Genomic DNA, 21950 nt, shown 5'->3' on the forward strand with positions numbered 1-21950 from the left:
AGTGTAATAAACTGTGTAATAGTGTAATAAGATGTCCATGCATCTGGTTTTGATGCATGGACATCTTATTTTCATTATCCTCTCATAACTAATTAATAACAAACACTTAATATTAATTCTTTTTATTTTTAGAATTTTCAGCTATGTTTCATAGCCATTATCAATACAATTATAGGAAAACAATCATAAAGAGAACATCAATTCAACTGAAAGCATGTGATATTAGATGCACTATCGGCTGCAGGAGAATAGATCCATCTGTGTTAATAGATATCCAAAAATAAATTGCAATAAAATAAATTAGTTAATGTTTCCATTATTAATTAGTTATAATAAATTCTTCCACTTACGTTTTGATTTTTAGATCAGTTCATTATCCACTAGAACCATAGGTCCATTACTTATTGATGTCTGGTGCTTCATGTATTATTATTCTCTCTTCCTCTCCATCTAATGGAGTAGCTTTCTGTACATTGCTTTGCATCAGTCCTCATTGTCTACAGGGGGGGGGGGATTGTAGATATTCTTCTTGAGTTATCCTTTTATAGCATACATCATTTGTAGTGATTAGTTTGGATTAAATTGTGTAAGTCTAGAATATTGCGTTTTGGATCTGTGCTAAACATTGAAATACAATCATTCTGCAGCAGTGAAATCTCTATAATCACTTTCGTGGGCTGGTTTATACCTTGGCTGTAAACCTTGCTGACAGGATTAAACCATAAGCTTGGAGGAAGCTCAATAAGAGAGAACTAATATAGGAACAATGAGGTGTGCTGACTCTACACCCCAGAGAAAATGCCTAGCCTATGTGGTACTTTGCACCATTAGGTGGTAATTAGTTTCATTATTTGTAATACCACTGCTTTGCTTATTCGGAGGCTTGGAGTGGCCAACAATGAACTTTCTTCGTGGAATTTAGCCTATTAAAGAATGCATCTGAGTAGCTATATGCTAAGTGCTGCTGTATTCTTATTTTAGAATTTCTGTCTTCTGCTTCTTTCTGTATTTCCACTTTTATCTCAGTGTTAATGTTTCTAATGATGCTACATTCTATACCATTGCGTTCGTTTCCTATAAACCAGCTTTTTATACAAGTCTTTCAGCTTTTTTTCTTTTGAGGAAAGTCTGTTCCTTTCCCCATTCAACCATATTCTGTTTTACTGCTTGTTTGAATTTTAACCACATATCCTAGTTCAAGGTAACATTATTCCAGTTTGAACAGGGTGTCTAGAATTTGGTTGAAAAGATCAGTGGAAAATTTGGAAGTCTCCATGGTCCAGAACTGATCTGTACGTATTCCATACTGCAGAATTTAAGTAGAACTGGATTATGATCTGACTTCTTGATGTCAAGATGTTTTATCTGAATTATCCCATTTATAAAGGAAGAAGAGATATATAAATTCAATCAAGACTGGTACCAATACCTTGATTCATGTACGTGTAAGCCTGGGATCAGGATTGCGAATCCTCCATATGTCTACCAGTTGAGCATTGTCAAGATATATATTTTTAACTATGCATATTCCACTTTTCCACTCCTGGGGTGTCTTTCTATTTTGTCTAATGTGGAGTTATTCATAAATTTCCAGTCTCCAGCTGTCATGATGGTAGTGGCCACCGTATAAATGTGGTTGCAATTCCTGGAAGAATTTTCATCTGATTGAAAATTTGTAAACCTTTTTTACAAATTATAAACCTTATTACATCCACAGTATTTCCAGTCTATTGTCAAGATTCTCCCTTCTGCATATCCTTCTAGATATTACAGAATGACCCAAGGAGGGGGACAAGAAAAAAAACTTAATCTTTAAAGTTTTTATATCTTTATATATGCAGAAGTATGTTTTTGGAAAAACAGAAACCTGATATTATGGTGTAGCATAAGTTTCCTTATAGCTTGTTTAACTTGCCTTCCAAATTCTTTTTGCCATCCAAAGGAATGCAGAAGGAAGAATCTTGACAATAGACTGGAAATGCTGTGGAATTCTCATACATTTAATGAGGCAATGCAGAAAGGAGATAATTAGTGAATTATCACTGGTAAGTCTTTAACTTCTAGATTTTGGATGAACCTGATGAGATCTTCAACTGTGAAGGAGCAGTTGAGTAGTAGCCTGCTTCTTATAAATTGTTTTCCAGTTTTTTGCAGTTGCTTTCCATTATTTCAATTTCATGCCTATTATTCAAATCCACCACTAGCACCAGTAAAATAAAATTAAAATATCAGAGTAAAAAACAAAAGAAAGAAACTAAAGTACTTATCTTGCCGAATCAGTGGGAGCTAGACCCAGAAGAGATACAAAAGTTGAAGTAATGCAGAAGTCATATTTCACATATACAAATAGTGAAAAGGTGTAACACCATATTATTAAAATACTCTATTATTATGAATGAGAATGTGCTAGCAACTTGAGATTTAGCCAATCAGATTGTATTCTGTATATGCTTAAATCAAGAGTGATGGTATGACATAATGAAATTTTATGCTGGTTAAATAAGTATTATGTGGTTAAATAAGATGATGCTGCTGTTTTTGTCAAGGAACCAAGCCAAGCAGTTAAAAGCTGCTCGAACAAACTCTGATCCATCTTTAGCAAAATTCAAGATAGGCACCATCCATCTAAGAAATATCAATAGAAAAGCAGAACTGGCAGAAGAACATAAAGAAAGAAAAAATCTCTTGCAGAAAAATATGAAAAATAATAGAAGTATACTTTCCCCAAAAACCAAAATAACAATTTCATTAAATGAAAACTGCTTCCACATCCATTTCATCAACGTCCAGTTGCACCAGTGCAAACGTCAGTGATGTATATTACCACCACCTAAATGCATCAAAACCTGACCTCCTTTTCCTAACCAAAGCCCATTTGGCCTCCTCCACAACTACAGTCCACTTTCACTATTGCATGTACATCTTACGTCTTCCATAAAAATGGAGGAATGTGCACGTTTGTGATGTCAGACATTCCTTGCCAAAACTTATCAAACCTGAAATTCCTGCTTTTCAGTCTACTCTGGCTCATTATTTCATTACCTTACTGTATAGTTTCATTTTATGCTTTTGCACTTGGACGTTTTCTTAATCACTTCTCCTTCCAAATACACTATAGATATCTACTCTGCTCTTGGCAACTCTGACCATAATTTTATTCACTTTTCTATAGAAAAGTAGTCTCATCATTAATCTCTAGGGCACTACAATATGCCAAGTAGTATGATCTCCAGGATTTCTGTGTTTTTCCATAGTCTGATTACTGTTTTTGCTCTCCTCATACTGTCTATTTCCTCTGACCATATAACCAAAATAATCCTTACTGGAATGAGAATCTTCATTTCCCTTATCCACTGCAATGCTCCAAGCTCTCTCTAAGCCATGGTTTTCTAAAATATGCTTTTTTGCAGTCTGTAATAAATAAAAATAAATACATATATATTTATTGCTCTAATCCATAACTCCAGCATCTCATTCACCCTACACTGAAACAAGCAAAAGAAAATTATCAATAAATCCAAAGCAGACTTGGTAAGGACTAAATGCAGTAAGCTTGCATTTGGCTCTCTGTTCAGTGGTAGAATCTATTGGTACCACATTAAGACTGTTTGGGATAACTTCTTTTCCCTTTTTTTGTTTTCACTGCATATGTTCTGATGGTGCCATCACTAAAAGATAAAAGGCAGACTTTTTGTCATATCTTTTGCTCTAACTCTTGTATAGATGACCAAGGCAAATCGCCTCCTGCAGTACCACAAACACTACATGCCTCCTCTGATCTTTTGCAAGGAGGATATCGGAAAAATCCTTATTAGTTTTGATACTAGTGCTTCCCAGTCTACATGTCTTCCCAGTCTTCTTTTAATTGTGCTAAAAAACAAACAAATTTCTGATCCAGAATTAATGTGCATCCTGTATCACTTATATAAGTATCATACTTATCTGACATTCTACCCAACAATATGGAAGCAAGCCTTTATGCAACCTGTCTCTAAAAAATTGAGTAAAGTTTGTCATTGCTCTCACTTTGCTACTCAAAAAAAAAAAAAAAAAAAATGGTCACAACAACCAGCATTTTCACTACTTTGGCTATGGTCTGGGTTAGTCCCAAGAGTGGCAGAAAGAGGGTTAACTAGTTCCATTGCATAAAGGAGGCTTCAATACTGATGTAGCAAATTACTGACCAATCTGAATATTAACAGTTATAGTCAAGGTACTGGAGAATTTGGTCAAGAGCAAAATAAAGGAATGGATAGAGAGAAATGGGATACTGTATGTGGGGCAACATGATTTTAAAGTAAGTCATGCCTCAGTAACTTGCTCACATTTTATAACATAGTGACAGCTGAGTTGTATAAAAGTAATGGGTTTTACAGTGATACTGCTGGACTTTGCAAAAGCTTTTGACAGGATACCACATGGAATTTTAATCAATAAATTGCAGCACATGAGATGGATATAAAGTTGGTGAAGTGGATAAGATGGTGGTTTGAGAGATATCACAATAGTTTATTCAGGAGTAGAGTCCAGTAGATCTGTGACTAGTGACATGCCACAGGGCTCTGTCCTTGGGCTGACACTATTTAATTTGTATAGGAAAGGATTTGAGAGGAACTATTCAGTTGCTTGCCAATGAAACAAAATTGGGTAGAGCAGTGTTTCTCAAAGTGTGGTACGCGTACCCCCGGGGGGTACGCGAATTTTCTTTAATCATTATTAAAAAAAAAAATAATTATTTTAACAGATATATTTCTCAATAAATTATGTTATGTATGAATTCTCCTACTAAATTGAGAGTTACTATCGCCAGGACATAAACGTCGTGGCGATAGTAACTCACTCCCTATGGTAAACAACATGCCCTCCCAACAGCGTCACTATACTGAAGACATAAGAAAAACAATTAGTTTTATTGTATCACTGAATAAAGTACAGAGATATTTGCAATTTGTGTAATATATTTCTCAACAAATAGTGAATTAGAGACAACTGGGATAAAAACGGCACTAACTAATGAATCGCATCTCCCCTCCAACAGGAACTGCTGTTAGACTCGAGCAAAACCATATGTTGCCGGTGCGACATATGGTTTTGCTTGACACTACCCCCATCGTGAATGTGTTAAAACTAAGAAATATATAGTGAATGTGTTTCAGATATTATGGAATTCGGTTGAAGAGAATTAGCATCTCAACTCAACTATTGGCTTGCCTTTGTCTTTGGTTAACATGATCTTTTGTTTATACCGCACCAATCATATGCATTTCTTCATAGCTGCTCTATCTCTGCTGGCCTACCATTGCTGTCTGTTTCGTGCTCTGCTTTATTTCTCATTAGTTATTTGTGAAGGATTGTTCATTACGTATCTCAAGTCTTCTAAATTACGGGTAATTTTTGCTTGAAATAATTGGAAAGATGATGAAGCTATTTGGGTAGATGACTTTGATGATACGCACAAGGAAACTGTTCTCGATGCCAAAAGTAGCGATAGCGAATAGGAGCTTCTTGGTAAGTCACCATTTTCAGTATTTTTCTGAAAACTTTAGTTTCTGAAAATCCCCGCATATATCTCGCACCACGATTTTTTAGCTTTAATTTTGGGAAAAAAGTGAGTTATATTTGAGTAAATAAGGTAATTTTTTTTAGCTTTCAAATGCTTAAGTATGGATCATTGGTTAAAGACTGGATTCATAAAACGCACAAAAGAGAGCAATACAGCAAATAGAAGTAGCTGTAAGCAACAAGAAAGCAATGTTATTGTATCTGGATCAAATGAAATTGATATGGGTATGTGCCATCTGACTTCTCTAGAGAACCAACTAGGAAAAAGATGAAAAATCTTCGTAAGTATGATATGAATTACTTCAAATGTGGATTTTCATGGACGAGAAATGAAGAGGAACCTATTCCAAATTTCATTTTTTTAAAAATAAATCATACTTTTTGTTTACATGAACATATAAAATCAAATAAAATAGACATTTACAATGAAATATACAGTTACACCCAGAGTTAACTAACATGCGACTTAAGTAAATTCACAGTTACTTAATAAATCTACTAGCGCGTATGAACACGTTTGCGGCTTTGCGCAGGCGTGTCTCTGAGATCCTTATTGCAGTACAGTAGTAGATGCTTCGCGCAGTTAGCTCGGTCACTTGTTATCACTGCTAGTTTCATTGTTTTTTTACCCTTAAAATGGAATGCAAATGCAAAACCGAATGTGCTGGTAATAAGTCTAAAAAACAAAGGTCTGCAATTACATTATAGAAAAGTTGAAAACAATTCGTATGTATGAAGGCGGGAAAATTCTATCAACAATAGCCCGGGAAATAAATCGACCTATTTCGACAGTGAATACAGTAGTGAAGGATAATGTTTGCATTATTGAAAGCATGAAAGGTGCGGTAGTGTTGAAGAGCATAGTTATTACCAAGAATTAGCTGGGCCCGATATCGGAGATTGAGAAATTGTTGTCTCACTGGATCAATGATCTGACATAGAAGCAGACACTGTTAAGTTTGCTGATTATCCGGGAGACTGCTATGTCCTTATATAAGGATTTAAAAGAGCAGGCTGGCATCACGGATGCGGAGAATAGATTTAAAGCTAGTGCTGGATGGTTCAAATGATTCAAGAAATGCACAGCATCAAAATCACAGGTGAGGCGTGACAGTGACATTAACGAGTTTCTTGTCATGATGAAGAGCTAACTAATGATGACTTTATTCAGTTGGAGCCATTCCAAAGAAAATACTAAGCCGATTGAACTGCCAGACATAAAGAAATTTACTACAAAGGACTAGCCAAAGTTTTTAACTTGATAGACAAGGTATTAGCAAAATTAGAATCAATGGATCCGAACACTGAGAAGTTCGAAAATGTTAGCCGCCGTATCTTTTCTGATATGTCTAGTTACAAGGCCACCTATGGCGACGGTGACATGTCAAGATGACAACTCAGACAACCCCATATAAAATATGGGATCATCTGAGTATACATTTTATATTATGTATTTTTCATACTTTCATGTTTACAGTATGTATATTATTCAAATACAATTGATAAATTTTTTTTCTAATTGAATTTTTTTTTAATCACTCCAAAAATAAAAAATATTAAAATAGAAAATATCTGATTAATGGCAAAAAAATTTACAAATTCAACTTACGTAAAATTTGAGTTACATAAAGGTTTATGGAACACATTACTTACATAATTCGGGATGTAACTGTACTTTATTTATTTTTTGATAAGGGGGTACTTGGTAATAATGAAAATTTAAGAAGGGGTATGCGAATATCTGAAGTTTGAGAAACACTGGGGTAGAGCATTGGATTAATGCTCATGGGCTAAAATTGGGTCAACGAGTTCAAGGAGTGGTATGATACTTTGTGTTTCTTAGGAAAGACCTCCCACGATGAGTCTTTTGACTCCATGGAGGCCTGAATAATATTATTATTCTGAACAACTCCAAGGAGTCGACAGACTCATTGAGGGAGACCTTAACATCATGTCAAGAACAACTATTTGACATTCACACAGTATCTATCATACCTTGCCTTGAACTCATTCAGTCATGGCATCCACAACAGACTCTGGCAGCTTATTCCACTCATTCACCACTCTGCAAGTAAAGAACCCAGCTCTAACACCCTTGCTAACCATACTCTTGCTCAGCTTCCATAGGTGTCCCCTAGTTCTCCCACCACCAGTCTTGATCTCAAAAATATCTTCTGAATTAATCTTATAAAAACCCTTCAGTAATTTGAATGTCTCAATCATATCACCCCTTTTCTGCCTATCAACCAATTTCTTCAACCCATAAATCTTCAACCTGTTCTCATAAGGTTCATTCCATAGACCTGCTATCATCTTGGTCACTCGTCTCTGGATCCTCTCCACCTCCCCCCATCAAGAAGAAACCCTGGTGCCCATATCTGGGCACAGTAGTCTAGATGGGGTCTTATCGAGGCTCGATACAGAGGAACAATAACTTGTTTGTTTCTGCTTGTTAAAGTATTTTTCAGCAACCAAGTGATTTGATGAGCTGATTTAGCCACTTTTGCGATGTGCCCCCTAAACTTCAACTCCCTATCCACCAACACTTTCAAATCCATCCCTGGCCTCATCAATCTCCTGGAGTACAGTTCCACCAATGTGATATACTGCTGCTAATCTTTTCACCCCAAAATGCATAACCTTACACTTTGCCACATTAAATTGACATCCATTTTCCTTAGCCCAGTCCTCCAAACTATACAAATCATCTTGCAAAATTTTGACATCCTGTGCACTCACTGTTGCTCTATCCAAATTTGCATCATCAGCAGGTGAACACTTCCTCTCAGATCCTTTCCAATATATCATTAATGAACAAATTGAAAAGTAGTGGTCCAAGAACAGAACCCTGCGGCACACCACTAGTCACAGGCCGTCTTTTGGACTCTACTCCTTAATAAACACTCCCTGATATCCCTCCATCAACCACCCTCCTATCCATCTCACCAACCCTATATCCATCCCCATATGCTACAGTTTACTGATTAGAATTTCATGTGGTATCCTGTCAATGGCCTTAGCAAGGTCCAGTAGAATCACTGTAAACCCATTACCCTTATCCAGTTCAGCTGTCATGTTATAAAACGTGAGCAAGTTACTGAGGCATGATCTACCCTTCACAAAACCATGTTGTCCCCCATACAGTATCCCATTTTTGTCTATCCAATCCTGTATTTTTATCTTGAATAATTTCTCCAAGACCTTGACAACGATTCCTGATATGCTAATCGGTCGGTAATTTACAACAGCAGTCTTGGAACCTCCTTTATGCAGTGGAAGTATTTTCCCCCTCTTTCCACTCCCCTCGGGAATAACCCAGACCCGAGACTCAAATTAAACAAAATGGTCAAGGAGCAATGACAATTCTTTAGCCGCTTCACGTACGACACGAGCTGGTATACCATCCAATCCCACAGATGTATTGACATTGAGGTTTTGTAATAGACTATTCACCTCCACTTCATTCACCACAATTCTCATATAATCTATTGATTCATTCATTCCTGCAATGTCACCACCTGGATGATATACTCTTGCAAAGTGCTTGCTCAGTAATTCAACTATATCAACTGATTCGGTTACCTCCCTACCATCGGCATTCTTTAAAATCATTCTACCATATACATTTTTTCTTTTGCTTTCAACATATTGAAAACACTGTTTGGGATTCTCTTTAGCCTGCATGGCTAATGTTCTTTCATAATCCGTTTTTGCTTTTCTTACCACACTCGTTATCTTTCTGGCCTGCGCTTTATACTGTTCATGTGCCTGCCGGTTACTTTACTCCTTAAATTCCCTCCGTGGTTGTTTCTTTTTTGCAGCTCGAGCTTAATGGTGTTATTCATCCATTTAACCCTTGCTTGATTTATTATTCGGATTCTAGGTATACAGTCAGCCATTGCCTCATGCAAACACTTCTTAACCGCCTTCCATGCACTATCAACATCTAGCCTTTCAGTTTTACATGCCATGGCACTGAACCAATCAAACTCCTAAGCTTGTCATACTTACCAGCCCGATAATTCCACATGTACCCTATCTTAATTGTAAATTCCACACCTTTAGCCACCTCCCAAGTCAAGACCCTATGATCACTCTCACCAATTGGTCTCAACGTGGTCATATTCGTTACAGCCAAATTCCCAGATGCAATTACTAGGTCAAGCACACTTTCTCACCCCCTAGTATTTTCCATTACATGCTGTCGCAGATAATTATCCCTTAATAACCGCATAAAATCTAATTCCTTCCACGTGTCCTCTCCTCCTTCCAATCAATGTTACCATAGTTGAAATCTCCCAGAATAATTACCCTCCTTCCACTCCTTTCTTCTATTTGCTTATGCATACTATCTCAACCATCTATTCCATCACCTGGTCTATAGCAGCACCCAACTGTATATTTTATTCTGCTAGTTTCAATCTTACACCAAATAGCCTCAAATGTGCTCTTTTCTCTATCCTGCAGTTCCACTTCTATTCTCCTTGGCTGTAGCTCATCAGTTATCAATAACACTCCTCCCCCATTTTATTCTCCCTTTCATTCCTGAACACACCATACCCCTCACATTCAAACCCACTAGCTATATCATCTTCTGTCAGCCATGTTTCACTAATGCCAATAACCTGTGGCCTGGAAGTGCCAACCAAGGCCAAAAATTCTTCCTTCTTGTTCGTAATACTTCTGGCATTAGTATACATGAATTGCAGAAGCCCATTTGTCCCATCTCTATTTTGATGCCTTATACTAATTATCCCATTCTGATTTGTCTTTCATACTCGCTCGGGCATATTACACACATTCATACACTCAACTGTCTCCCTAAAGTCTGCATATCTACTCCCCCCCCCCTACCAATAACTCTAGTTTCCCTGATTCTGCACATCCACTACATTCAACAACACCTTTTCAAGTCTCCGTACACCAAATCCATTCAAATGTAAACCATCCATCTGATATAAATCCTTTCGCCCATCGAACTCATTCCACACCACTCCTCCTGCATAATCCACATATAAAGTTATTAGCAATTTCCCTCCTTCTATACTCTTCACTATCATAGCGTGGAAACAGACTCACCATCCTAACTCTCTCACTTTTCTCTTTTTCTACCTCAAGCAATTCCTTCAAATCCTCTCTCATAGCCATTTTGTCTCCTTTCAAATCATTTGTACTTGCTACTACTATCAATTCTTTCACCCTCTGGTTTTGCATTCTAATTGACTCGCTTATATCGTTCGCACCAGGGTGGTACGATTTTGTTAAACTCTCAACTATCACACCTCTTACTAAAGAATCTCCATACAACACTTGCTCTTTCATTTTGTTTACGCTCACTATCATACTCTTATTTTTCCTATCATACTTTTGATGTTTATTAGTCGGTGCGTTCGGTAAGCATTTTTGCCAACGCTCCAGCTGCCGATTTTCCCTGTGTATCGCCCCCCCCCCGTAACTGTGCGATCTCATTCATTGCATCAGTCTCATCATTTTTATTTTCCATTAATTCATTCGTTCTGTATGTTAGCATGTTAATAATAATTAATAAAGATGTTAAAATTTTGCAGGAGTCTTTGGATAGACTGGCGGTCTGCAAAGGAGAATAGATGTCAGCTTAATGGAGCATAGTGTAAGGTTATGCATTTTGGGTTGAAAAGATCACCAGCTGTGTATTGTACACATTGATGGAACTGTACTCAGGAAATTGAAGCCAAGGTTTTGGGGTTAGTGGATAAGGAGTTAATGTATAGAGGACATATTGCAAAAATGGCTAAGGCAACTCATTGGATTACTTGGTTACTGAAGAGAATAATACCCTGAGAGACAAGCAGATTATGCCTATATATAGAGCCTTGGTAAGATCCCATCTGGACTACTGTGCATAGATCTGGTCACCTGGGTTTCTCGGGGATGGGGAAGAGGTGGAGAGGATCCATAGGTGCATGATCAAGATGGTTGTAGGTCTACAGAATGAACCTGATGAGGGCGTATTGAAGATTTGTGTGTCAAAGAAGTTGTTGACAGGCAAAAAAAAAAAAAAAAAAAAAAAAAAAAAGAGGGGGGGATTAATGCAAGATTAATAGAAAAGAAATTTTTCAGAACAGGTCTGTTGGTGGGAGAACTAGAGACCATCCTTGGAAACTGAGCAAATATTTACATCTTAGCAAGTGTCAGGACTTGATATATATTTTTTTTTATGTTGGCTGGTCAACCTTTAGTACTGTATATGGATAGTGGGATGGGAAAGGAGAAACTTGTTGACATTCAATTTAAAAGCCTGTATATCGTATTCCTTGGGAAATACATCAGGGGGTGGAAGACTGTTCCGCAATACAGCAGTAGCAGGGATGAAGGAGGAAAAGAAACTTGTTCTGTGGGTTTCAAGGCGTACTGCGAAGGGATGTTGGGAGGTGGCTGTACGTGTTCCAATGGGTTTAGTACAGAGTGGGGGAATTATTGATGCTGTTTCAGATGAGCATTTTCCATGAAAATATTTGTAGAATATATAAATTGCAGAGACTAAACATCTATGTGAAAGTGGGGGGAGTGAGTTGGTAAGAGATGGATCATTTATCGGTCTAATTGATCTCCTCTGTATTGAGTCAAGTATTTTGAGAGAGCTTTTAGGAGCCACACTCCAAATGTGAGAGCAGTAATTGATAGCTGGGCAGATTTGTGATTTGTAAGTGAAGTGACGTCTTGAGTGAAAGAGAGCCTAGTTTTTTGGAAGCTGAGGTTAACATCTATGTGAAAGTGGGGGGAGTGAGTTGGTAAGAGATGGATCATTTATCGGTCTAATTGATCTCCTCTGTATTGAGTCAAGTATTTTGAGAGAGCTTTTAGGAGCCTCACTCCAAATGTGAGAGCAGTAATTGATAGCTGGGCAGATTTGTGATTTGTAAGTGAAGTGACGTCTTGAGTGAAAGAGAGCCTAGTTTTTTGGAAGCTGAGGATGCAATGGTTGTGATGTGTTTATGCCAGGAGAGGCCTGATGTCATGGTAATTCTGAGAAGAGAAATTTCATCTTGTCTGGGAATTTGAGTGTTATCAAAAATAATCCTGGTGGAAAATGGTTCTTTTTTGTTAGAAATAAGACAGAACTAGGTTTTTCTAGCGTTGAAGTTGATGAGGTTATCTGAACCCCATCGGAGGATGTCTTGGAGGTCTGAATTAAGGGAAGTTGTGGTTGATGTTCTGTGAGTTGTGTAGGGTAAGGTTTATTGAATGAAAGGGAGGAGTGCAATGTGCTGTCATCTGCAAAACTGTGTATTGGGTTGGAGGTCAACTGAAGTAGGTCATTGATGAACAGAAGGAAGAGGGTCAGTGAGAGAACTGAACCTTATGGGACCCCAGCATTAGTTGGACGGTGGGAGGATAGGAAGCCATCTACCATCACACATAGTGTGTGTGTGTCCAGACAAGAAGCTGGCAATCCATCTGCAGAAGTCCTGAGACAGTCCAAATGATGGAAGTTTGCTTAGTAAGCCTTTGTGCCAGACCCGGTCAAAGGCTTTAGAGATATCAAGTGCAACTACTTGGGATTTGCAAAATTTTTCCATGGCATATGTCCAGATATGGGTGATATATGAGAGCAGGTCACCTGTTGATCAGCATCGACGAAATCTGTACTGGTGGTCGCTTAATAGCTGGGTACCTTGAAGGGTAGAGTAGGAGTTGAGAATTGATGGTTTTCTCCATCACTTTAGATAGGATTGAGGTGAGCGAGATAGGGCAGTAGTTAAATGGTAGTGATTTCTCACCCTTTTTGGGAATGGGTTGAATATAGGCCAATTTCCAGGCTTTGAGATATATATACCAGTGGAGTAAGAGTGTGTACAGATGGCATAGAATTGGAGTCAGTTCTGCTGCACAGACCTTCAGGACCAGGAGCTTTTTTGTGTCTAATTTTAACAACAGATTTATGATCTCTTTCTGGCAAAAGGATACAGGGGTTATTGTATGTTGGGCAGTTGGAATGACGGGGGGCATTTGCCATTGTCAGTTATGCGTGCATTGGAGGCAAAGTGTGAATCCAGGAGATTAGCTTTTTCTGTGGGTGATGTTGCAATTAAGCAAATCTGGGTATGATAGGGGTGGGAGTAATGTAGGGCAAAAGTTGCGATCAATTGCTTTGGCAAGAGACCAAAAGGCATGGCTGCTGCTAGGACAGGCTGCAAGTTTCTTGCTTTTTGCCCGTTCAGATTCTGTTTTGGAATCATTGATAATTTTTTTGCATCTGTTTCGGGCTTCAGTATAGGCATTGGAGGATGGAGTCCTTAATTTTTGCCAGTTGTGGTATACCTGATTTTTCATTTGTACAGCCTTGTCACATCTTTTGGAGAACCTGGGTTTGGATATGGGACGGCTGTTTGGAGAAGTGTGGGAATGTATGTTATCATGCCAGTGAGGATTACTTTGGTGATATGTTTGGATTCGTAGACTGCAAACAATAGTACAACCATGGGAATGAAGCATAGTATTCTCGGAGGCTCTCATTTGGCACTGTTATAATGCCAAACTACATCTTGTGCAGATGTGACTGTGTAAGCGTTGTTGCATGGGGTAGGAGATGAGCACTAGGTTGTGGTCAGAATTACCCATGGGGCTCACTACATTCACTGTATACTTGGAAGGGTCATTGGTAAGGAAGAGATCTAGGGTATTTGGGGAGTGATTTGGGTTATTTGTTATTCTGGTTGGCTTGTGAACAATTTGTGTAAGGTTGTTGGTGATAGCAAATATTTCAGCATCTCTGCCTGCAGGATCTGTACAACTGGAAGAGGAAGCCAGTTGGTGTTATGGACATTAAAATCACCTAGGAGGATAATTTCACTATTAGGAGAGTGGGACTGGAGGAAATGAACTTTTGAAGAGAGGAAATTAAAGAGCTCAGAGTGGTTGGTGGTATTAGGAGAGCGATAGAGACAGCAGATGAATTTGAAGTGGGGGGAGAGATATTTTTAGCCAAAGAAGGTCAAAGTTGGGCTATTCTAGGTTAGGTGCTCTCTGGCAGGTTATGTGTCAGAGTGGAAGGGTGGTGTGCATGATGTTATGCATGCACACCACCCTTGGGTCGAAAGGAGTTAAATAGTGTATAGTTTGGATATATATACTATATCCAAACTATACACTATTTGGATATACACTATATAGTGTATATCCAAACTATAGTGTATATAGTTTGGATATACGCTATTTAACTATTTCCCCCGGCACTATCCATCTCAATCCTGGTTGAGATGGATAGTGCCGGAGGAAGGTGAAATTTGAGTTTCTGTTAGGAAGAGAAGGTGGGGTTTGGTTAACAGCAGATAATAGTGGATACTGATAATAATTGGTTGATTTTTATATAGAGGAGATATTCATATATATTATCTTATATTTTAATATTAATCCTACCATAGAGAATGATCTGTTTCTAACAATTATTTTTTTAATTCTGAGTGCACCTATATGTTATTATATGCACAAGGGTTCACTCCAGTTGGTGCAATGATCTTAACTCTTTCTTTAAGAATCCAAATAATCACTGACTCAAGACCAAAATACAAAATAAACACATTTAATAAAACAAAAACAATATATATACGCTTCAAACAACTTTACATAACTAACTACAAATTAATTGGATCCAAGGCCTTTTTAAAATAAACTTACACTTAAGACTAAACACATCATCATCAAATTCCTGCCATGTACCCTCAAGGGGGTGTACAGGATATGATAGTACTACATGAAAAAAATTACATCATTACTAACTTCCTATCTACAATTTTCCTCCAAATCAGTCTGTTACTTGTCAAGACTACAACATTATCAGATCTTATATTTCTATCGTCTAAGGCACTTTGTACCGTATCAATCCACCTATATCTTGGTCTACCTCTGCGTCGTTTTGCTGCCAACCTGGCAGAGAACACTTGTTTTGCTAATCTTTCTTCACCCATTCTGTTTAGGTGACCATACCACCTGAGATTAGCTCTGCTAACGCATTCCTGGATGCTGACAAATCAAGTTCTTTCCTAATATCCTCGTTTTTAATATGATATTGCCATTGATGCCATCTGTTCACGCCTCTAATCTTTCTCAGGACTCTCATATCTGCAGTCTCTAGTCTTTGGTCAAGTGTTTTATTTCTGACCCAGCTCTCAGATCCATAAGTTAAAACTGGTTTGAACACTGGCTTGTATACAGCTAATTTAGTGTTCTAACTAATTTCTCTCTTATTCCATATGAATTTATTCAATTGACTTCCCACCATACCAGCTTTGCTGATTCTGTTGTCTATTTCTATATTTAATTTACCATCTTCACTAAAAATCGTGCCTAAGTAGCTGAAATGTTTTACTTGTTCCACAGGTTCTCCATTCAAAACACAGTTGACATTTTCAATGATTCTGCCTATTTTCATTGTCTTTGTCTTTTTATTGCTGTCCTTCATACCATATCTATTACAACAGCTATTCAATTTAGTCAGAGAATCCTGCAGACTTGTAGCGGATTTATTTAGAAGTATAACATCATCCACATAAAGCAAAGAGCTGACATTAACATCTCCAATTTTGATATCATGTTTAATACCACTTTCCTTCATAATGTGATCCATATAGATAATGAATAACAGAGGGGATAATATACATCCTTGTCTCACACCAGATTTAACATTAAACCATCTTCCTGTACTTCCTTCAATTCTAACTGCTGACTTACAACTCAAATAAAGACTAAGTATTGCTTGATATAATGACCCATTGACACCATATAACTGCAGCATATTGAATAGCTTCTCTCTTGGCACCTTGTCATATGCCTTTTCCAAATTGACAAAACTTAAATACAAATCTTTGTTATATTCCCATGCTTTCTCGACTATTTGTCGTAAAGTGAAGATCTGATCCTGACAGCCTCTGTTTGGCCTGAATCCAGCTTGTTCTTCACCAAGCTTTTCTTCCACAATTCTTCTCAACCGTTTCTTAAGTATACTTGCATAGAACTTGCCAGGAACACTCAGTAGGGAAATACCTCTGTAATTCTCACATTCAGTTTTATTTACCTTTTTATATATGGGTACTATTAGAGCTCTACTCCAATCATCGGGAATTCGTCCCTCTGTCCAGGCTTTCTGAACTATGCAGTGCAGCCACTGTAAGACTCTTATACCACCATACTTCAGCATTTCTGGTCGAATATCATCTACTCCTGCTGCCTTATCACATTTCAAGCCTTTGACGCTTTTTCTACTTCAAGTATGGATATGTATTCCTGCCTGCATGCCTGGTCAGTGTTTTTTACCACTGTGCTGTCATCACTGCTTGTTTCATTTAGCAGTTTTTCAAAGTAATTACTCCATACCTCAAGGATATCTTTTTCTCCTGTTTTCATGTCACCTTTATCATCTCTAACTCCTTTTACAGCACTCTTTCCTCCATTCCTAAGCTTCTTCATCAACCTCCAGAATATTTTGCCACCTTCTTGATATTTATTTTCTATATTCTTGCCAAAGTCCTCCCATGACTTTTGTTTAGCTAGTTTTACAGTGTTTAGCATTCTTGCATTTGTCTCTATATTCTGTAAGAGCACAAGCTGACTTATTTGACAGGAACTTTTGATATGCTTTCTTCTTTTCCTTCACTGCCTCTTTAACTTCCTGTGTCCACCAGGGATTTCTGATTTTTTTATCCTTGCAGACCACCTCACCACATGCTTCTCTGGCAGAATCGATCAATGTTTTCTTCAGAGTTTGCCACTGAATCTCCAAGGTTTGATTCCTGTTCTCAAACTCTTTCATTTTTTCTTCAATTATCTTTGTGTATTTTAGTCTACAGTTCACATCTGAGAGCTGCTCAACTTTTATTCGCTTTAAAACTTTCTTACATGTTATTCTTTTCAATATGAAATTCAATTTTATCTTGCTCAAGACTAAATAGTGATCACTTCCAATTTCAAATTATCTGTACACTCTGGTGTCCTGCACCAGGGAGAAAACATCACTATCAACAATAACATAGTCAATGAGACTTTTCTTATTCCTAGCCTTTTCTCTGCATGTGAATTTGTGCACATTTTTATGTTGGAACATGGTGTTAGTAATAACCAGTCCATGTCCTGAGCAGAAATCCAACAGATATTTGCCATTATTATTAGCTTTGCTCTTTTCTCCAAATTTTCCCAAAATATTTTTGTATGTCTCGCAATCATTTCCTACTCTGCTATTTAGATCCCCAACAAGGACCAACTTTTCCTTTTTCATTGTGTCAGTTGCTTTTTCTAATGTCTCAAAAAAATTCCTCCACTTCTACCTTAGAACCTTCTGTGGGACCATAGGCACAAATAAGTCTCATTGTCCAGTTCCCCATTCTCATATTTGCCCACATTACTCTACTTGAGACTGACTGCCATTCAAGAAGATTAGCCTCGTATTTTGTGTTGAATACTATGGCTACTCCTTTTCCTTGATTGTCATTGCCTGAATATAACATTTTGTATTTATTGCTCAGAAAGATCTCACCAGTTTTGGTCTTTTTTTGTTTCAGTCACCCCTATTATGTCGATCTGGTACTTATCTAATTCCTCAGCTAGCTCCATTTCTTTGCCATTCAGGCTTCTTACGTTGATAGTACCGATCTTTAACTCTGGTGATGTTGAGTTGGGGTTTGTTTTTAGATTTTTAGATTTGTTCCAGTAGCTGACTTTTCGCTGTTCGCCCTGGTTCCCTGGCGAAAACAATGGGGGCCTTGTTTAACCGGGCGACGCCTCAGATGGCATGAAATTTTGTCATTTTGTACCATCATTTTTTATTTTGGTTTAACCAATAAGAATACAATTTGGTCGGCTAAATCCCAAATTGCCAGCCCATCCTCGTTCGTTCAGTATCCAAGTAGATACCCAACAGGGTGCACCACGAGAAGGTGAGGATTGGACATTAGGTCAGAAGCCCTGGTCGGTTCTCCGCATTCCTTTAAAGGCTATGTGGAGGTCTCCTCTCAGTTATATAGCTTTGATCCTTATTCATAGCCAGTTTCTCTCTCTGTCAAGGCCCTTTTCAGAAGATATATGACTCTATTTTCTTCATTTTACAGGATCCTTTTTCATCACTCATGTAGCACACATAAAAATCTTCCTGACTTAATTCTGTCTCTTTTTAGTAGAAATAATAGTCAGATCAGGCGTCCTTAATACTGATGAAACTTCTTAATCAAAATTTTCTCAAACATTCCTTTAGAACGTAAATAGCAAATTCTTCTTTTATTCACTATACTTAATGACACTATTAACTTTTCCACTTTAAAAAAACTTACAGTTCTACGATTTCCTTTTGGAATCTACTATAAATCTTCCAATTAGTGTTTCCTCCAATAATCCTTTTAAAATGATCTATAGCAATATTTCCCTTTTATTTATCCACATTAAAATTTAATAGTTCCACGATTCCTTTTTCAGAATATACTATTAATTTTCTTCCGACTGTCACTTAAAAAACTTAAGTTCCTTCCGAACCTAAATGTCTGCCGGCCTGTGTTCTAATTTCCTTTCCGAATCTTCTTGTTTACAGGCGTTACTCAGATACCGAACGCTTTCTTGTCATCTGTTAATCACTCATCAAACTTCTCGGCGAGCATGCGCACTCTGTGGCAAGCGAGAAACTAAGTACTGTATAATGGCTGACACGTTGTCTCCGTTAGCGACAAGAGAATGTCCTCATAAAACACAACTTAATATTTCAAACGATAATAAATTTGTTTAAAGTAACACAACTATTCAAATCCAGTAAATACATTAAAATTTTAACTACTTTACATTTCACTTTTAGCAAAACAATTTCCATAACGAGCACATCGCAAGTGCCGACAATACGTGTTATGAAAACAAAACTAATAAACATACTAACATAAACAATACGTTAAAAATATTCAGAATTTTAATTATGATTATTTTTACAACACTATTAAGGTTGGAGTTGAGACCACAGATGTTGGTGTAGTGGATATGCAAGGGTTTGCGGGGCATGGATTTGACTGCAAGGGTCTTGCACGTTTCTTATGCAGTGTCTGCATACGGTCTCCTTGGTGGCTACTAGTGGCGTCACTTGGTTTTTGCACTAGTTTGGTTTGTTTGTAGTCTATGGTCCAGCTGTTTTCTCCATTTTGGCATTTTTCTTCTGTCTTCAGAGTTGGCATCTTTGTTCCCTTTGTGCAAAGATTAGGTCAGGTTTAGCACTTACATGCGATTGGGGTAACTGTCCTTTAGTTTGCTATTTATCGCCGTTATTAATTGGGATGTGTTTGGTGTATCACAGATCACTTTCACGAGACGTGGAAAGTTCGTTCAATCCTTTCTTTTGTTTATGGGTCCGAAACGATGACATCTGATGATATTCCTGGGATCTAAGTTACATTCACCTGCTAGTTTGCTAACGTCTTCTTTTAAAGATTTACCGTTTTCCTCCAGAAAGTTCAGAATAACGTGTAAAGTCTCCTGTTTTCGGCCTCGAGCAACGCGTGTACCGTTGATGAGATTAAATCGCGGAGTTCATTAGCGGATACAGATGCACTTGCGATCGGCTGCTAGTCATTGAGTATCTCTAACTTTGTTTCCAACTTTTGGATTTTGGACGAAAAAAGTATCGATTGTGTTATTAAGGTGTTGTTTGAGATTTTCAACTCGTTTGCCTAGGTTCAGCAGCTGTTTAATAAAAGGAAGGCACATCGAACTGAAAAAAGGCTGGTTCAGTTCGGTAAAAGCTTGAGCGCGATTCATCTATTTTTGCACAGGAAATATGTAGCAATTTGCAATAGAAATTGCACAATATACCTTTTTTCCTTTCGGTAACTTCGGATTTGCAACTGCGGCACTTCGTATTGTCTTTCGGTTTGTTGGCTATCGGCTGCGCTATGCTGACTGAACTCTAAGTAATCTTTTGTTGTTGGCCTTTGTTGTCGCCATCTTTACTTCGCATGGTAGGCATAGCGGGTGCTTTCATGTGGTGTTTTTTTTTTTTTAAATTGTAATAACTGATATGAACGACTATGGGTTCTTAAGAGTTGTGTAGAATTAATTGGCTCCTTAGTACCCTCTGTTTTCCATTTACTGGTTATTTTGCACAAAAAAAGATACTTGCAATTAAGATAAAATTCAGGAGCACAAGTTTAACGAAACTTATTCACAGGCGCCGCCTATCGGAACCTCGTGTGTTATGGGTATTATTACTGTGGATGAGTTCAAATGATAGATACTCGCCTGGCTGGCCGAGTGGTTAATGTATCCATTCTCCAGCCAAAAGGCTATGGGTTCCAGTCCCGCCATGGGCATGGACGTTTGTGATTGTCTGTGGAAATACCAGTGGTGGTGGTCGGCGGTAGATGGCATTAGTGTAGTTGCAGTCACTTGGTGGAGACAGAGTTGTAGAGCAGGTGCCCTCCTTCAATGAGTCTATGGACTCCCTGGAGATGTCAAATAATAATAATAATAATAATACTGTGTAAATGTTGGATAGTGCTTGGCGTGATGTTTAGGGCTTCCCTCGAGAGTGTGAAGACTCCATGGAGTAGCAGTAATAATAATGTTTTAATAAGATAATAATAAGATATGCATTATGTTGTAGTACTAGCAGTATGCCTGCTTTCATGCATCCATTGGCAATTTAATTTTTCCTTCATCTTTTTTTTAAATTTATATATATTGTATACTGTGATACATTTTGCATCTCTAGTTAACTCTTAATCCCACTCATGATGAAGCATACCTGTTGGCACATGAACCTAGCCAAGCATTTATAGGTTTAAGGAAGTTTTTATTAAACAAGATAAGATCTTAAGTAGTCATTATACTGGAATTTCAAAGAACCTCTTTACCATAGAAATATGAAAGTTTTAAGAAAGGGCTGTTAAAAATGTATCTAGGAAAGGATGTGAAGCTTTACTAGTGACTTGAAATGATTAGAATTTTTTAAAAGTAGAGTTATCAGTGGAGTGAGAGGAGTGACTTAGCTAACTGTTGAGCAACTTTATAAGTTGGATTGCCTGTACTCTCAACTATAGGGGATATTGGATTTATGTATTTTAGGTGCTCCATAAATACAGGATGGTTTAACACGAACAGATTTTAATTTGTTGGTGATTTCTTTGGGTGAAGAAGTATCACCCCCCCCCCACCAGTAATTTAGAAACTTTTTTTTTCTTTGAGACAGTGGGGTCTGTCTTGATCCATGAACGTGATAAGTAAAATTGTCATCTAGATATTGAATCACAATTAGCTAAATCACTCTTCTCCAACACACAGACTGCTAACTCCTACTTTAAAAAAAAATTGTCCATTTCAAATCACATCCTTAAAATTTCAGACATAATGGTTAGTTTTGATAATACTTTCTTATATACAAATGTACTCCT

At 37.6% G+C, this 21950-nt stretch overlaps 1 protein-coding gene across 1 annotated transcript in view; it reads left to right on the top strand.

The window, feature by feature from the left end:
- The window catches only part of LOC150108384 (uncharacterized), a 399479-nt gene that overhangs the window by 51227 nt on the left and 326302 nt on the right, over positions 1–21950 (top strand). The gene's annotated exons all lie outside the window — the stretch shown is intronic.

The sequence above is a fragment of the Typopeltis vanoorti genome, chromosome 3, assembly GCF_054136105.1.
Source record: "Typopeltis vanoorti isolate ZY-2024b chromosome 3, IOZ_Tvanoo_1.0, whole genome shotgun sequence".
Taxonomy (NCBI): Eukaryota; Metazoa; Arthropoda; class Arachnida; order Uropygi; family Thelyphonidae; genus Typopeltis; species Typopeltis vanoorti.